Source organism: Rattus norvegicus, chromosome 2 (assembly GCF_036323735.1).
Source record: "Rattus norvegicus strain BN/NHsdMcwi chromosome 2, GRCr8, whole genome shotgun sequence".
Classification (NCBI taxonomy): Eukaryota; Metazoa; Chordata; class Mammalia; order Rodentia; family Muridae; genus Rattus; species Rattus norvegicus.
The window spans coordinates 77,756-95,326 of NC_086020.1; the positions used below are offsets into that span (position 1 = coordinate 77,756).

Genomic DNA, 17,571 nt, shown 5'->3' on the forward strand with positions numbered 1-17,571 from the left:
CTGCTGTTATAATTCGACATATTTCAAAAAGTAGTTCACAAAAAACAGTCTATATACACATTATTAGCTCTTATTTCATTATTAGCTCTTACTAGTTCTGCCACATTACTATTATATTTATGGAGATGAAAGCAAATATTTTCTCATAAGGAAAATTACTGACTTAGAATAACCAGAGATTGTTAATAAGGATTATTATAACCCAACTATTAGTATAACACTACATTATAATAATAGTACTTCTAATAAACCCCCTGGTGTTCCAAAATATGATAGTACAGGTCCTAAAACTGCCACCCATTTCTACCTATCTCAAGCTCTGGCCGAATCTTTCCTGCATTGTGACAGCCAATTCTGTGAAAAACTGACTCATAAAAGGCCAGTGAAAGAAGAACACAGACTGGAAACAATTAAAATAAAGTCTATTCAGTCCCAAATCAAAGTACACCTGCCTGTTAACATAAAGGACAGAGCAAGCACTGAAGATCCAGGTAAATGTATTTAAAATGCAAATTATAGCAGCCCTCAACAAACACCGAGAAGTGAACAAAATGATCTAAGTATTAAAAGAAAAAACAAAACAAACAACAAAAAAACCCAAAAACCCCAAACCACTCTTTCTCTTCAACAAGTAGCAGATGCCAACATGGAGATCTTCATGAAGACCCTAATGGGCAAGACCATTACTCTTGAGATTGAGCCCAGTGACACCATCAATAATGATCCAAGACAAGTAAGGCATCCCACTGACTAGCAGAGCTGATATTCGCTGGCAAACAGTTGGAGGATGGCCACACCCTGTCCAACTACAACATCCAGAAAGAGTCAACCTTGCACCTGGTGCTGCGTCTGCACAGTGGCATCATCGAGTCATCCCTTTATCACCTCGTCCAGAATTACAATTGTGACAAGATGATCTGCCACAAGTGCTACTCATGCCTGCACACAGCGTAGTCAACTGCTACAAGAAGTTCGGCCACTCCAACAACCTGAGCCCCAAAGAAGAAGGTCAAATAAGGCTGGAGCCATACCTGGCCTGTGACCCTGTGACCAAATAAAATCCATTGACTGGGGCAAAAAAAAAAAAAAAAAAAAAAGAGAGAGAGAGAGAGAGAGAGGGAGAGAGAGAATGACAAAGAAAAATATCAAGCTGGGCACAGGACTTAAACCCTAGCATTCAGAGACAGAGGGTAGGCACATCTCTGTAAGTCTGAAGGCAGCCTGGTCTACAAAGTGAGTTCCAGGACAGCCAGGGCTATACAGAAAACCCTGACTCAAAAACAAAACAAAATTCTGACAATTAGCTTTCCTGTGTAAAACCATTATGACTCTTTAGCATATCCAACAAAGATTCATGTATTGGTGGCAAGAAAATACACTGTTAACTATGAATACTCTATGCTGGTACAGAACACCAGACAAACCCACATTTGGAAAACAGCTGTGTAAGAAATATAGTAAGATACACATTTAAACAACTAACATAATAATCCAATAGGATTTTGTACTAAAAACTGAGATCTTACGAGTAAACTGTAGTGGTTTGGCTTGATGCTGCTTGTATATTATTGTTCATATTGGTTCCTCAAGAGGGATTGCCCCCACCCCACAAGCAGAGCATCATGTACTTAGGTGATGCTATGTGAACCTTCTCTCCACTTTAATAGGTCAATAAAAGGTTAGAGTCTATGATTGGGTACTGGATAGGAAAGGTGGTACTTGAGGCTCAGGAGGGGGTGGCAGGTAGAAGGAGAAAAAGAATGAAGGAAGGGGAGAGAAGGAAGCCACTATGCACCAGAATCATGTGGCTGGGAGAAACCAGAAGTAATAAGGAGTCTTAGAATTGGGAAATAAGTTAGTATTGTATTAGATATGCCCAATCTAGGCATATAACTTATAATTAAAATATTTGGATTGTGTTTCTTTTACATGGGCTGTTAGTGTTGGAAATTTTAGTAACAAATTGACAAACCCATGTCTGGCTTAGAACCAAAGTAGCCGGATACAGAAATCCACCCCCGTCCACTGAATATTAACAACTAGGGCTTCACTCTAAAGCTGCTTCAGGGTGTTAATTAAGCATGAGTCTAAAGGGTGTACAGAGAGCTAACTGAGATGCTCCCTGCCCAAGCCCCAAGCAAACCTAGGCAACCAGAGATACCACACCAGCCCTGAGCTGGGACACAAGGTGGCGCCAATGCCACAACACAGTTGTGGTTCCCTGAGTGTGAGAAAAAAAAAAGGACAGGAAGTCAAGGTTGCCTGAGATGAGGCCTTCACAACTGAAAATTTGCAACTGAAAACACAGCAGGTATCTTTCCAAAGCTTTCTCCCAGATAACAATGGGCTGGTCTAGGCATCTCTCTCCCAAGTCAACCTTCCCATGCACACTTTGATTTCCAACATCCCTCCACTTCTAAACAGGGCACAGGACACAGGCAGCAAGACCAGCTCTCTCAACTGCTTACACTGCAGGCTGTGTAAGATCAATACACAGGATGAAGGCTATACAGGACAGTCAAAAGACCTAAAGGGCTCAAAACACAAAAACCAAGGGTCTTTGTACAGTCAGCCCCTCCCTACTAGTGAAAGAACCTGAAAGGACCTTAATGTCCTAAAACAAACACCAGAAGGAAACAAAGATAAAAGAAACTTCAGACCAAATATAAGAATTAAAATAGTACCACTGCAATCTGTTCCTCCTTCACTTTCCCCCACATAAGGTGATATAGAAAATTGAAGAGTTTCTTAAGTAGTGAATATAAAAAGCAGTGATTTTGTTTTTAACATTCTTAGCTTCTCAGAGTATATATGACCAAAGTCTAAGAAATTAAATTTGCCAAGGTATTGTGAAGAAAATTTTTGCATTTTCTATAGGCTAACTCTAAAAGCTGTACCAGGATCCACTCTGAAGTAACACTTTACCAGCAAAACTTGTAATTATAAACAGTATGATCTGCTCTCCTTAGTCAAATATCTTGATTGATTAGTACTTAACTTTAATTCAACGAATAAATAAAATAGTTAGATTCAGTCATCACAGAGACAACAACAGTACAATTAATACAGTAATGAAAATGTAGCTTTACCTTGTGTCTATATAACAAGGAACTATAGTAAGGACTAAAGAGGGCTAATATTGCACATACCTTAAGAGGCATGGACCTGGGCAGGAGAGATAGCTCAGTGGATAAGAGGTCCTGAGTTCAATTCCCAAAAACCACATGGTGACTCACAACCATCTGTAATGGGATCTGATGCCCTACCCTGATGTGTCTGAAGACCACTACAGTGTACTCATGTTAACTGATTAGTTAATTAATTAATTGATTAGCCATGGACCCAGAGAAACAAGGTGAATTCATCTAAACCAGTATGAAGACAACCAGGCAATCAAGCACAGTAATATATGAAGATACCTTAAATGACAAATATGTATCAGTCAACTGCATGGATTAAAAAAAATGACACTGACATACATATTGATAGCAATTTGCTGTCATTTGGGGGCAAACGTACACAACTATGACCATCAAGAAGACTCAAAATAAGAAAAATTTGGGTAGTAATACTCAATAAAGAAAGACAAGTGCTAAAATGATCAGAAAGGAATAAATCTAGATTGGGTAAATGAAAACTCAGAAAGAAATTATTTGGTATAAAAAAAAAGAAAATAAAATTAATTAAATAAATAAATAATTGGGGGCCAGAAACAGATGGAACATTCTCACTGGGCAAAAAAAAGTAGGTGAATAGGTGTCTTACAGTTTTATTGCTGTGAAGAGACACTGTTACTGAGTCAACTTTGATAAGGAAAACTGACATTGGGCTGGCATACACTCTCAGAAGTTTAGTCCATTATCACCATGGCGGGAAGCACAGCAGCATTCAGGGAGGCATCATGCTGGAGAAGGGGCTGAGAGTCCTACATCTTCATCTGAAGGCAGGAGCAGGAGACTGTGTCGACACTGGTCATAGCTTGAATATAAAGACCTCACAGCCCACTTTCCCAGTGACCCACTTCCTCCAACATGGCCACACATACTCCAACAAGGCCCACCTCCTAATAGTGCCACTCCTTATACGACAAGCATTCAAGCATATGAGCCTATGGTGGTCATTCCTATTCAAATCACCACAGCAGATGAGTCTTCAGACAGGGAGTTCATAGCTAAAACTATATAAAAATTAAAATTTCCAAATATCTTCACCAACCCACAGGACAAACTACTCATTCATTCCAGAGACTAGACCCAGCAAGAGTAGGTAGAGCTGGTAGAAGAGGCAACCAACACAAAGGGGTAACTCGGTGATACCCTTTCTAGACTGACAATTATGGCCCTTTCCTGACCTTCTTTGTCAAATCTAAAAATGTTCTCTGCTATGTATGTACCCTTTCTCAAGCAAAAAAACCAGATCTTTCTCTAGGAAAACACAAGCATGCACCCCAAAGGACCTCAGGGTCAACCATAATCCTGAGTTCCTGCATGAAGACCTTGAGAGATGAAGTGAAGCCTGGGATACTTGTACAGACTCCAAGGTGTTGGAAGCGCCAAAGCTGTGATTTCTTCCAAGGAGAGTTGCTTACATGGGATAGAACCAGTCTGGAAGAGATATATTTTACAGGCAGAAAGATGGAGGGATGGTGCCATCTAAGCCTCTGATTTCAGATATTAAGCTAGAGCCCTGGTTCTCAACCTTCCTATAGCTGTGACCCTTTAATGCAATTCCTTGTGTTGTGGTGAACCCCAACCATAAAATTATCTTTGTTGCTTCATCATAACTGTAATTTTGCTACTGTCATGAATCATAATGTAAATATATGTTTACAGATGGACTTAGGGAGCCCCTGTAAATGGGCCATGACCCAGAGGTGGGAAGTCTGACCTAGGGGACTTGATGTTTACATGCTGCCTTATCAGTCTTTCTTGGTCCAGCGTTTTCTGAATATGCCCCCATTCCTCCTTTTAGGAAATAGTAATATATATGTTTTCCATTGTATGTTGAAATTAATTCACTTTTCAAATTCACAGGGTTTTATCGAGACTGTGGGAGACCATGGGGACTTCTGAAGTAGGATTAAATATACTTCATATTATAACAATGGCCTTTGGAGCCTGGGAGGGAAATGTGGTGGTTTGAATGAGTATATCTCCCATAGGCTCAAAAGTCTGAAACCTGGTGGTGACTTTACAGGCTATACCTTGCTAGGGGCTAGCTCTGAGGCTAGTATATAGACTAGCCCTTTTCCTGTTCACTCTCTCTGCTTCATATTTGGGGTTTAACATGTGATCTCTCAGTGCCCTGCCATGATGGTCTCATAGAAGCCCAACCAAAATAAACTCTTCCAAAAACTGACTTGGTCATGGTATTTCATTATAGCCACAGAAAAGCAAATAAGTCAGACTATAAGTAATTGAAGATTAAAACAAAATTTTCTTAATCTATAAAGTTCATGATAAAATTGGGCACAAAACCAGTAAAAAGCACTCAACATCTCTAACCATTAATATAGTAGCAATTCCTCTAAATATTGCAGTGTCCCATCCTCCTGCTTAACAGAACAAACAGGTTCCTCCTGCTTCTGGAACAAGGCAGCCAGGTGCTCATCCTACAACCAAGAAAAGACATTCCAATAAACAGTAGGTACAACTCCCTGCCACAAAATAACTTCAAAGTCCCAGCACACTTACGAATAAAATTTCATGTTTTTTTACACTATTTTGATTAGTTTGCTTTTTTTTCTCCATCTTTATTAACTTGGGTATTTCTTATTTACATTTCAATTGTTATTCCCTTTCCTGGTTTCCAGGCCAACATCCCCCTAACACCTCCCCCTCACCTTTTATATGGGTGTTCCCCTCCCCATCCTCCCCCCATTACGACCCTCCCCCCAACAATCACATTCACTGGGGATTCAGCCTTGGCAGGACCAAGGGCTTCCCCTTCCACTGGTGCTCTTACTCGACTATTCATTGCTACCTATGCAGTTGGAGCACAGGGTCAGTCCATGTATACTCTTTGGGTACAGGCTTAGTCCCTGGAAGCTCTGGTTGGTTGGCACTGTTGTTCATATGGGTTCTCAAGCCCCTTCAAGCTTTTTAAGTTCTGTCTAAGATTTCTTCAATGGGGTTCCCATTCTCAGTTCAGTGATTTGCTGCTGGCATTCGCCTATGTATTTGCTGTATTCTGGGTGTGTCTCTCAGGAGAGATCTACATCCAGTTCCTGTCGGCCTGCACTTCTTTGCTTCATCCATCTTATCTCATTTGGTGGCTGTATATGTATGGGCCACATGTGGGGCAGGCTCTGAATGGGTGTTTCTTCAGTTTCTATTCTCAACTTTGCCTCCCTATTCCCTCCCTAGGGTTATCTTGTGCCCCTTTTAAGAAGGAGTGAAGCATTCGTATTTTGGTCATCCTTCTTGGGTTTCATGTGTTCTGTGCATCTAGGGTAATTCAAACATTTGGGTTAATATCCACTTATCAATGACTGCATACCATGTGTGTTTCTCTGTGATTGGCTTACCTCACTCAGGATGATATTTTCGAGTTCTATCCAGTTGCCTATGAATTTCATAAAGTCATTGTTTTTGATAGCTGAGTAGTATTCCATTGTGTAGATGTACCACATTTTTTTGTATCCATTCCTCTGTTGAAGGGATCTGGGTTCTTTCCAGCTTCTGGCTATTATAAATGAGGCTGCTTTAAACAGAGTGGAGCAAGTATCTTTGTTATGTGTTAGCGTCTCTTTTGGGTATCTGCCCAAGAGAGGTATAGCTGGGTCCTAAGGTAGTTCAATGTCCAATTTTCTGAGGAACCTCCAGACTGATTTCCAGAATTGTTGTACCAGTCTGTAAACCCACCAACAATGGAGGAGTGTTCCTCTTTCTGTAAATCCTCACTAGCTTCTGCTGTCACCTGAGTTTTTGATCTTAGCCAGTCACTGGTGTGAGGTGGAATCTCAGGGTTGTTTTGATTTGCGTTTCCCTTATGATTAAAGATGTTGAACATTTCTTTAGGTGTGTCTCAGTCATTCAGCATTCCTCAGCTATGAATTCTTTGTTTAGCTCTGAGCCCTATTTTTTAATACGGTTATTTGTCTCCCTGCAGTCTAATTTCATCAGTTATTTGTATATTTTGGATATAAGCCCTCTATTGGTCTTAGAATTAGTAAAGATCTTTTCCCAATCTGTTGGTTGCCATTTTGTCCGTACAACTGTGTCCTTTGGCTTACAGAAGATTTGCAGATTTATGAGATCCCATTTGTCGATTCTTGATCTTAGAGCATAAGCTATTGGTGTTTTGTTCAGGAAATTTTCTCCAGTGCCCATATGTTCGAGGTTTTTCCCCACTTCTTCTTCAGTAAGTTTGAGTGTATCTGGTTTGATCTACTTGTACTTAAACTTTGTACAGGGTGATAAGAATGGATAGATGTACATTCTTCTACATGATTACCTCCCTTTGAACCAGCATCATGTGCTGAAAATGCTATCTTTTTTCCTTGGCTCCATTGTGAAAACTCAAGTGACCATAGGTGCGTGGGTTCATTTCTGGGTCTTCAATTCTATTCCACTGGTCTATCTGTCTGTCTCTATACCAGTACCATACAGTTTTTATCACTATTGCTCTCTAATACTTCTTGAGTTCAGGGATAATGATTTCCCTGGAAGTCTTTTTATTGTTGAGGATAGTTTTAGCTTCCCTGGGCTTTTTTGTTATTCCGGACGAATTTGCAAATCTTTCTGTCTAGCTCTATGAAGAATTCTCTAGGAATTTTGATGGGGATTGCACTGAATCTGAAGCAGTCATTAAAAGTCTCCCAACCAAAAAGAGCCCAGGTCCAGATTGGTTCAGTGCAGAATTCTATCAGACCTTCATAGAAGACCTCATACCAATACTATCCAAAGTATTCCATGAAATTTAAACAGGTGGAGCACTACCGAATTCCTTCTCGGAAGCCACAATTACTCTCATACCTAAAACATACAATGACCCAACAAAAAAAGAGAACTTCAGACCAATTTCCATTATGAATATCAACAAAAAATACTCAATAAAATTCTTGCAAACTGCATCCAGGAGCATATCAAAACAATCATCCATCATCACCAAGTAGGCTTCATTCCAGCGATTCAGGGATGGTTTAACACACGGAAAACCATCGACGTAATCCACTATATAAACAAAGTGAAAGATGAAAACCACATGATCATTTCATTAGAGGCTGAGAAAGACTTTGACAAAATACAACACCCCTTCGTGATAAAGTTCCTGGAAAGAACAGGAATTCAAGGCCCATACCTAAAGATAGTAAAAGCCATATAGAGTAAACCAGTAGCAAGTATTAAACTAAATGAAGAGCAACTTGAAGCAATCCCACTAAAATCAGGGACTAGACAAGGCTGCCCACTCTCTCCCTACTTATTCAATATAGTTCTTGAAGTTCTAGCCAGAGCAATCAGAGAACAAAAGGAGGTCAAACAGATACAGATTGGAAAGGGAGAAGTCAAAATATCTTAATTTGGAGACAATATGATTGTATACTTAAGTGATCCCAAACGTTCCACCAGAGAACTACTAAACTGATAAACACCTTCAGCAAAGTGGCTGGGTATAAAATTAACTCAAACAAATCAGTAGTCTTCCTCTACACAAAAGAGAAACAAGGAGAGAAAGAAATTAGGGAAATGACACCCTTCATAATAGTCCCAAATAATATAAAATACCTCAGTGTGACTTTAACCAAGCAAGAGAAAGACCTGTATGATAAGAACTTCAAGCCTCTGAAGAAAGAAATTGAAGAAGATCTCAGAAGATGGAAAGATCTCCCAAGTTCATGGATTGGCAAGATTAATATAGTAAAGATTAGTTTGCCTTTAAAGTGAAGTTATAGGTGACAACTGGTGGTATATTTGTCCAAACTGCAAACAACGTACTTTTACTGATTAGTAATTTTTTTTATATTCTTTGTATTTTTCAAAAATTAGAAACATAAAAAGAAAATGGTTTGCTATATACAGATGATTGACTAATAACACTTTATACTAGATACTTATATGTTTTTCCTAATTCTCAGTATTACTAGCAATGCTGAGCTAAACAAAAATATATTAAATTGTTCTGTGCAAGAATATCTACTTCTTCTGAACAAAATTTTTGAGAGTAAAATTAACTTTAAAGGTTAGAATTTTTGAGCAGTGAAAATATATTCTACCTGAAGCCATATTGTAAACTAAAATGAACAAAAATTATCTTGATATGTAAATACCTTTATTCATTAAAACACATCCTTTTTCCCAGCCATGATTTTCAGATTTTGTCCTCCAACAACACCTCCTCATGGTAGGCAGAGATTCTGTATGGAGAGAAGAAAATAAATCAGTTTTATACCATAACCTACTCTTCATTGATATTTTATCAAGGGAAATGGGAAAGTTGAAAACTCAAATGTCCAATTAATGAAAGACAAAAGTATAATCCCAAGTAAACCTTATCAAAATGTGTTATTTTCAGGTTGCTTTATCAGTGCAGTCTGTCCAGAGAACATCCTCCCTACACTTTTAGTCTCATATTTAAACACTTTCCAACTTTCTACTTGAAGAGGGGTAAATGGGGAATCTATGCGCTCCTGAATAACACTTAATATCCTCTTTGCATAAAACTTCAATAAATCCAACTGTCACTTACTCATTACCATTAATTAGTTAAACAATGTATTAAAATATTTCCTTCATCATCTGACCTAAAATGATTCTTAAACTGTGTCATACAAACAACTCAAGAAAACACACATAGTATAATACATCTACTAAGCAAAATGCACCCCCAAGAACTTCATTAAAAGATCTACATAAGGGACTTCTTAGTGTGATAACAAATTTAATACATGAGGTTGAAACGAAATACATTAAGGAAGTATTACTTACTGCAGACCCAAGCCAAGATGTGCTCTTGAGAAATGATTACATGCAAGAGATCAGGGGTAAGAAGGTTTGGGGGTGGTGAGGGCCTGGAGACTGGGTAGAAGCAGGCAGACAAGAGCAGAGCCATGAGGGCAGGAAGGGAAGACAAGGTCAGAGGACAGAAAACACTGGCATTCTTAATGCAACACTTAACTGTACTATACAACACCAAGATTACCAGATCCTGGCATGTCTCAAGCTTCCAGCCTAGGCACTAACTAGTTAAGTCATTGTTGTATCAAAAGAGGCACAAAGTTAAATTTTCCAGGTACAAGTTAGGCCACCACTGTATTAACTTTCATAAATTAATGCAATATTTACATTGCTTTCTGTAATTCTCTAAGATTATATCAAAGACTATTATATGAAGCCTTCACTATCAAAGTCAAACTAGCTTTGGTAAGATTTGTAAGAATCTTTAATCTTAAAACACATTTTTTCCACACACATGATTCTTAGTTTTTGAAATGCCTTTTGATTTGGTTTCTCTTTCTGACATTTGTATTAACGACATATTATATACATGAAAAATGGCTAAAGACAAACAGACATTTTCAGCTAAATCCCTAGAGTGAGAAAGACAATTCAAATGTTTTAGGGGCCTATGTAAAAGGCCCTGAGAATAAATTTCTAATTCTGTGGACTTTGCTCTTAAATTTGCTCTAGGCTGGTACCAGAGTGTTCCATGGTGTGTTCCATATCAAGCCCAGAATTGCCAGATGTATCTCATAAATTCTCCTTAAGAGGCTTATTTGCTAGTCTTCATCCCTTAAGAGCCAAAGAAATTCCTATTGCATAATGACTGGTTCAAAGAAACTCTGAATCTATACACATACTTTTAACAGCAAATGATTTGAACATTCTGCAAATGTGTATGTGGCAGTCATTAAATGTAACAACATGTAGTCATATGCATGAGAATGTCCTAACAGACTCTGATATTTAGACACCTAGCTGGTGGTGCTATTTGGAAGGGATTAAGAGGTATGGCCTTGCTGCAAGAAGCATGTCCCAGGAGGGAAACTTTGAGAGGTAAAGAATGTTGTATATCCAGTTTGCTCTCTCTGCTTCTGCTCACCACCATGCTTCCCATCAAGATGTCTATTACACTATAAACAAAGTTACTTTCTCATGGGAAAAGCAACAGGAAGGTCTCTTCCTCAGGTTTGCAGCTTACTTGGCAGAGCACCAGGATTCTCTGCTTGAGAAAGTCTGCTTCCTTGGTCTCAGTTTGCTAAGAATGACAAACACCCTAGGTTGCCTGCAAGCTGGCAAGCTGGGAACAGTGTCCTCTTGCCATTTCTCTACAAATAATAAAATATATCTTCAAACTTAAAGGCAGGTATGGTGTATTACACCTTTAATTTCAGTGTCTGGGAGGTACAATGAGGAGAATCAGAAGTTCAAGGCCAGCCCTATCTATATAATGAACTCAGGACCAGCCTCAACTACAGAAGCCTAGTCTCAGTTCTTAAAAAAAAATGAACAAATAAAAGAAAAATAAATGAGAAATAAAAATAATAACAATTCATTTGATTATTCATTTAAGAGCACAGTATGCTCACTAAAATTTCTGCTGTGAAAAGCCAGTGAGAAAATCATTATTGATGGTGTAACAAGGAGGGTACCAAGTCTGACACTGAGAAAGATATGGATATGCATCAGGGGTGCAGCACTCGCCTGTCATTGAAGAGGCTGTCAGTTTGGTGTCAATAATTAAGGAAAAACAGAAAACAAAGCAAGCCCCACAAGAAACTAAAACTGTGTTTTCTATAAAACATTGTCCCAAGGCAAAGTCACTTCCAAAGTAGTGGAAATTAGTGAAATAAATATCTGAAGAGAACAAAATTTACAAATACCTGCTACTTCTCCCCAATGGGATTCTTTCCTCTCTGAGAATAATCTGTCAACTCCAGAGGAGTGGCTGAAGAGCAGCCATAATTTTAGCAAACCCCACACGAAAGGAATGAGAACTGGAGTTGAAGAATCTTCCAAATATACTGATCTCTATATTACCAATAAGAACTGAGGCTGGAGAGAAGTCTCAGTGTGTAAGAGCCCTGACTGCTCTTCCAGAGGTCCTGAGTTCAATTCCCAGCAACCACATGGTAGCTCAGATCAGCTCTGTAATGAGATCTGATGCCCTCTTCTGGTGTGTCTGAAGAGAGTGACAGTATACTCACATACATAATATAAATAAATTAAGTTTAAAAAAAGAAATAAGAACAAACTAGAAGTAATCAAATCAAGTTTTCCGGAAATTAAACGCCCGACAACTTCTACTAAAAGGCCAAATACAAGGCAAGTGATACATTTCTCCACACTTGCATTGATACTCATTGCCCTAGTTAGGGTTATTATCACTGTGATGAAACACTGAAGCAAGTTGCAGAGGAAAGAGTGTATTTGCCTTACACTTCTACTTGGTAATCCATCACTGAAGGAACTTGGGAAAGGAACCCAAACATGGTAGCAACCTAGAAGCAGGAACTGGTACAGTGGTCAACCAGTGGTGCTGCTTACTGGCTTCCTCAGCTTGCTTTCTTATACAGCCCAGGACCAACAGGCCAGGGGTGGCCACACCCACAACAGCCTGGGACCTCCTATATAAATCACTGAAATAAGACCCTATAAACTTGATTAAAACCTGATCTTATGGGGAAGCATTTTCTCAATCGAGGTTCCCTCCTTTATGATGACTATAGCCTAGATTGAGCTGACATAAACATGGAGAGCATATTCATATGTACACGTTCATATTTCACTCAAACCAACAAGAATCTTGTTTCACATACTCAAGTATTATCATGAACATATATCAAATTGCCATTAACTGTACATGTGATTGGGTAGCAAAGAGTGTTTCAGTCCAGCCACGACTACATAATGTTGGGGTAGAAATCTCATTTCGCGTCCAGACAAACCACAATGGGACAACAAGGTTCCATGCGGAAATGTTTAATGAGAGAAGAGTAGAAGAGGAGAGGAGTAAAGACCGGCCATGAGCATGTGGAGGGAAGGGGCGAGGAGAATGGGGAGAGAAGGGACAAAGGGGAAGAGGGGAAGCAAGGCAAGAACAAGAAGCAAGAAAGGAAGAGAGTAAGAGAATGAGGAGGGTACAAGCATCCCCTTTTACAGTGCCAGGCATACCTGGCTGTTACCAAGTAACTGTGGGAGTGGAGCTTAGACAGAAAACTAACACAAAGTGAGAACCTGTGTTCAAGAAAAAAACAAAACAAAAACAAAAAACAAACAAGGAAAATGAACAAAAATTTTTTTCCAGGACTGAAGAGATGCTTCAGTAGAGAAGAGAATATAATATTCTTGAAGAGGATCAGAGTTTGGCCAAAGCAAAAACATCTAGCAGCTCACAACCACCTGACTCAGCTCCAGGAGCTCAGACACATTCTCTGGATGCCAGCACCTTCATTCACATGTGTGCATACCAACCATCACCACCAAGCACCTACTACATACACATGCATATTAGTAAAATAAAATAAAACATTTTTAGTAGAAAAAATTCTGAAAATTCATACTCAAATTCTGAACATATATATCACAAATTCCTCCTAAAAGTAGTATAGGAAAAAACTCCAGCATTTGGACCTCATTGATAGCAACAAGAACCATGTAGTATGTGGAAAATTACTACAAATCATTTATAGGATTATACTGTATGAGGTGTCATGGTATAAAAGCATAAATTTCTGCTAATCCATAGCGATCACCAGAAAAGAAATAGTTTATAGATGTCTCTGTGGTCTTATCTATAGAGAGGTTCCCCACTCCACAAGACTTGTCTGTTTATTTAAATAAGACTTTGTCTAAAGGGAAGAGGGCAATGGATTAGGATACAAATAACATGATGAGGCATAGTTCAAAAAATGAGGTTTTTCTTCCTATTCCAAGCAACTTTTGCAATGACAATGTGTCCTCCTTACTATGCTGACTCATTAGGAAGCAATGGTTCTGTATTGACAAGTCATCAATTATAAAGCTAGACTTGTAGGTAAAAACCACCTTGTTTGAGGTGATTGGGTTTCCAAAGCTAATTGTATGGTGTTTGCTCATCTCAGGTGAGCATCAGTGAGAAACAGTGTCTAAAATAAAATGCACAAAATAAATTAGCCCACAACTTCTCTATATTCTGCAGCATTAACAGAGAAACTATCAATGATGACGTCAAAAACTTAAGCTTAAAAGTAAATTAGACATGAACTCATAAATCTACAACACATTATGTCCATCATTTGGGGAATGTCCTCAAAACACTTTAGTGATTTCTCACAGGATTCTATCCTGCCAGTGCAGAGTAAAAAGCATATCAGAACAGACTTAGAATCCCTTTGAAAACTATACAAACAAAACACCAAACGCACAAAATAAAAAAAGAATATTAAAAGCAGTAAGGGAAGAAGGTCAAGTAACATATAAAGGCAGACCTATCAGAATTACAACAGACATTTTGCCAGAAACTATGAAAGCCAGAAGATCCTGGACAGATGTCATACAGACACTAAGAGAACACAAATGCCAGCCCAGGTTACTGTATCCTGCAAAACTCTCAATTAACATAGATGGAGAAACCAAGATATTCCATGACAAAACCAAATTTACACAATATCTTTCTACAAATCCAGCACTACAAAGGATAATAAATGGTAAAGCCCAACATAAGGAGGCAAGCTATACCCTAGAAGAAGCAAGAAACTAATTGTCTTGGCAACAAAACAAAGAGAATGAAAGCACACAAACATAACCTCACATCCAAATATGAATATAACAGGAAGCAATAATCACTATTCCTTAATATCTCTCAATATCAATGGCCTCAACTCCCCAATAAAAAGACATAGATTAACAAACTGGATACGCAATGAGGACCCTGCATTCTGCTGCCTACAGAAAACACACCTCAGAGACAAAGACAGACACTACCTCAGAGTGAAAGGCTGGAAAACAACTTTCCAAGCAAATGGTCAGAAGAAGCAAGCTGGAGTAGCCATTCTAATATCAAATAAAATCAATTTTCAACTAAAAGTCATCAAAAAAGATAAGGAAGGACACTTCATATTCATCAAAGGAAAAATCCACCAAGATGAACTCTCAATTCTATGCCCCAAATGCAAGGGCAACTACATACGTAAAAGAAACCTTACGAAAGCTCAAAACACACATTGCACCTCACACAATAATAGTAGGAGACTTCAACACCCCACTCTCATCAATGGACAGATCATGGAAACAGAAATTAAACAGAGACGTAGATAGACTAAGAGAAGTCATGAGCCAAATGGACTTAACAGATATTTATGGTACATTCTATCGTAAAGCAAAAGGATATACCTTCTTTCAGCTCCTCATGGTACTTTCTCCAAAAATGACCATATAATTGGTCAAAAACGGGCCTCAACAGGTACAGAAAAATACAAATAATCCCATGCGTGCTATCAGACCACCACGGCCTAAAACTGGTCTTCAATAACAACAAGGGAAGAATGCCCACATATACGTGGAAATTGAACAATGCTCTACTCAATGATAACCTGGTCAAGGAAGAAATAAAGAAAGAAATTAAAAACTTTTTAGAATTTAATGAAAATTAAGGTACAACATACCCAAACTTATGGGACACATTGAAAGCTGTGCTAAGAGAAAAACTCATAGCGCTGAGTGCCTGCAGAAAGAAACAGGAAAGAGCATATGTCAGCAGCTTGACAGCACACCTAAAATCTCTAGAACAAAAAGAAGCATATATACCCAGGAGGAGTAGAAGGCAGGAAATAATCAAACTCAGAGCTGAAATCAACCAACTAGAAACAAAAAGGACCATTGAAAGAATCAACAGAACCAAAAGTTGGTTCTTTGAGAAAATCAACAAGATAGATAAACCCTTAGCCAGACTAACGAGAGGACACAGAGAGTGTGTCCAAATTAACAAAATCAGAAATGAAAAGGGAGACATAACTACAGATTCAGAGGAAATTCAAAAAATCATCAGATCTTACTATAAAAGCCTATATTCCACAAAACTTGAAAATCTTCAGGAAATGGACAATTTCCTAGACAGATACCAGGTACCGAAGTTAAATCAGGAACAGATAAACCAGTTAAACAACCCCATAACTCCTAAGGAAATAGAAGCAGCCATTATAGGTCTCCCAACCAAAAAGAGCCCAGGTCCAGACGGGTTTAGTGCAGAATTCTATCAGACCTTCATAGAAGACCTCATACCAATATTATCCAAACTATACCACAAAGTTGAAACAGGTGGAGCGCTACCGAATTCCTTCTATGAAGCCACAATTACACAAAGACCCAACAAAGAAAGAGAACTTCAGACCAATTTCCCTTATGAATATCGATGCAAAAATACTCAATAAAATTCTGGCAAACCGAATCCAATACCACATCAAAACAATCATCCACCATGATCAAGTAGGCTTCATCCCAGGTATGCAGGGATGGTTTAATATACGGAAAACCACCAACGTGATCCATTATATAAACATACTGAAAGAACAAAACCACATGATCATTTCATTAGATGCTGAGAAAGCATTTGACAAAATTCAACACCCCTTCATGATAAAAGTCCTGGAAAGAATAGGAATTCAAGGCCCATACTTAAAGATAGTAAAAGCCATATACAGCAAACCAATTGCTAACATTAAATTAAATGGAGAGAAACTTGAAGCAATCCCACTAAAATCAGAGACTAGACAAGGCTGCCCACTCTCTCCCTACTTATTCAATATAGTTCTTGAAGTTCTAGGCAGAGCAATCAGACAACAAAAGGAGGTCAAGGGATACAGATTGGAAAAGAAGAAGTCAAAATATCATTATTTGCAGATGATATGATAGTATATTTAAGTGATCCCAAAAGTTCCACCAGAGAACTACTAAAGCTGAAAAACAACTTCAGCAAATTGGCTGGGTATAAAATTAACTCAAATAAATCAGTAGCCTTCCTCTACACAAAAAAGAAACAAGCCGAGAAAGAAATTAGGGAAATGACACCCTTCATAATAGACCCAAATAATATAAAGTACCGCGGTGTGACTTTAATCAAGCAAGTAAAAGATTTGTACAATAAGAACTTCAAGACTCTGAAGAAAGAAATTGAAGAAGACCTCAGAAGATGGAAAGATCTCCCATGCTCATGGATTGGCAGGATTAATATAGAAAAAATGGCTATTTTACCAAAAGCGATCTACAGATTCAATGCAATCCCCATCAAAATACCAATCCAATTCTTCAAAGAGTTAGAGAGAACAACTTGCAAATTCATCTGGAATAACCCAGGATAGCTAAAACTATCCTCAACAATTAAAGGACTTCAGGGGGAATCACTATCCCTGAACTCAAGCAGTATTACAGAGCAAGAGTGATAAAAACTGCATGGTATTGGTACAGAGACAGACAGATAGACCAATGGAACAGAATTGAAGACCCAGAAATGAACCCACACACCTATGGGCATTTGATTTTTGACAAAGGAGCCAAAACCATCAAATGGAAAAAAGATAGCATTTTCAGCCAATGGTGCTGGTTCACCTGGAGGTCAACATGCAGATGGATCCATGCTTATCACCCTGTACAAAGC

At 38.5% G+C, this 17,571-nt stretch overlaps 1 pseudogene; it reads left to right on the forward strand.

Annotated features, from left to right (window-relative positions):
* Positions 1-646: 646 nt before the first annotated feature.
* The window catches only part of LOC134485542 (polyubiquitin-like), a 128,594-nt pseudogene continuing 111,669 nt past the window's right edge, over positions 647-17,571 (forward strand).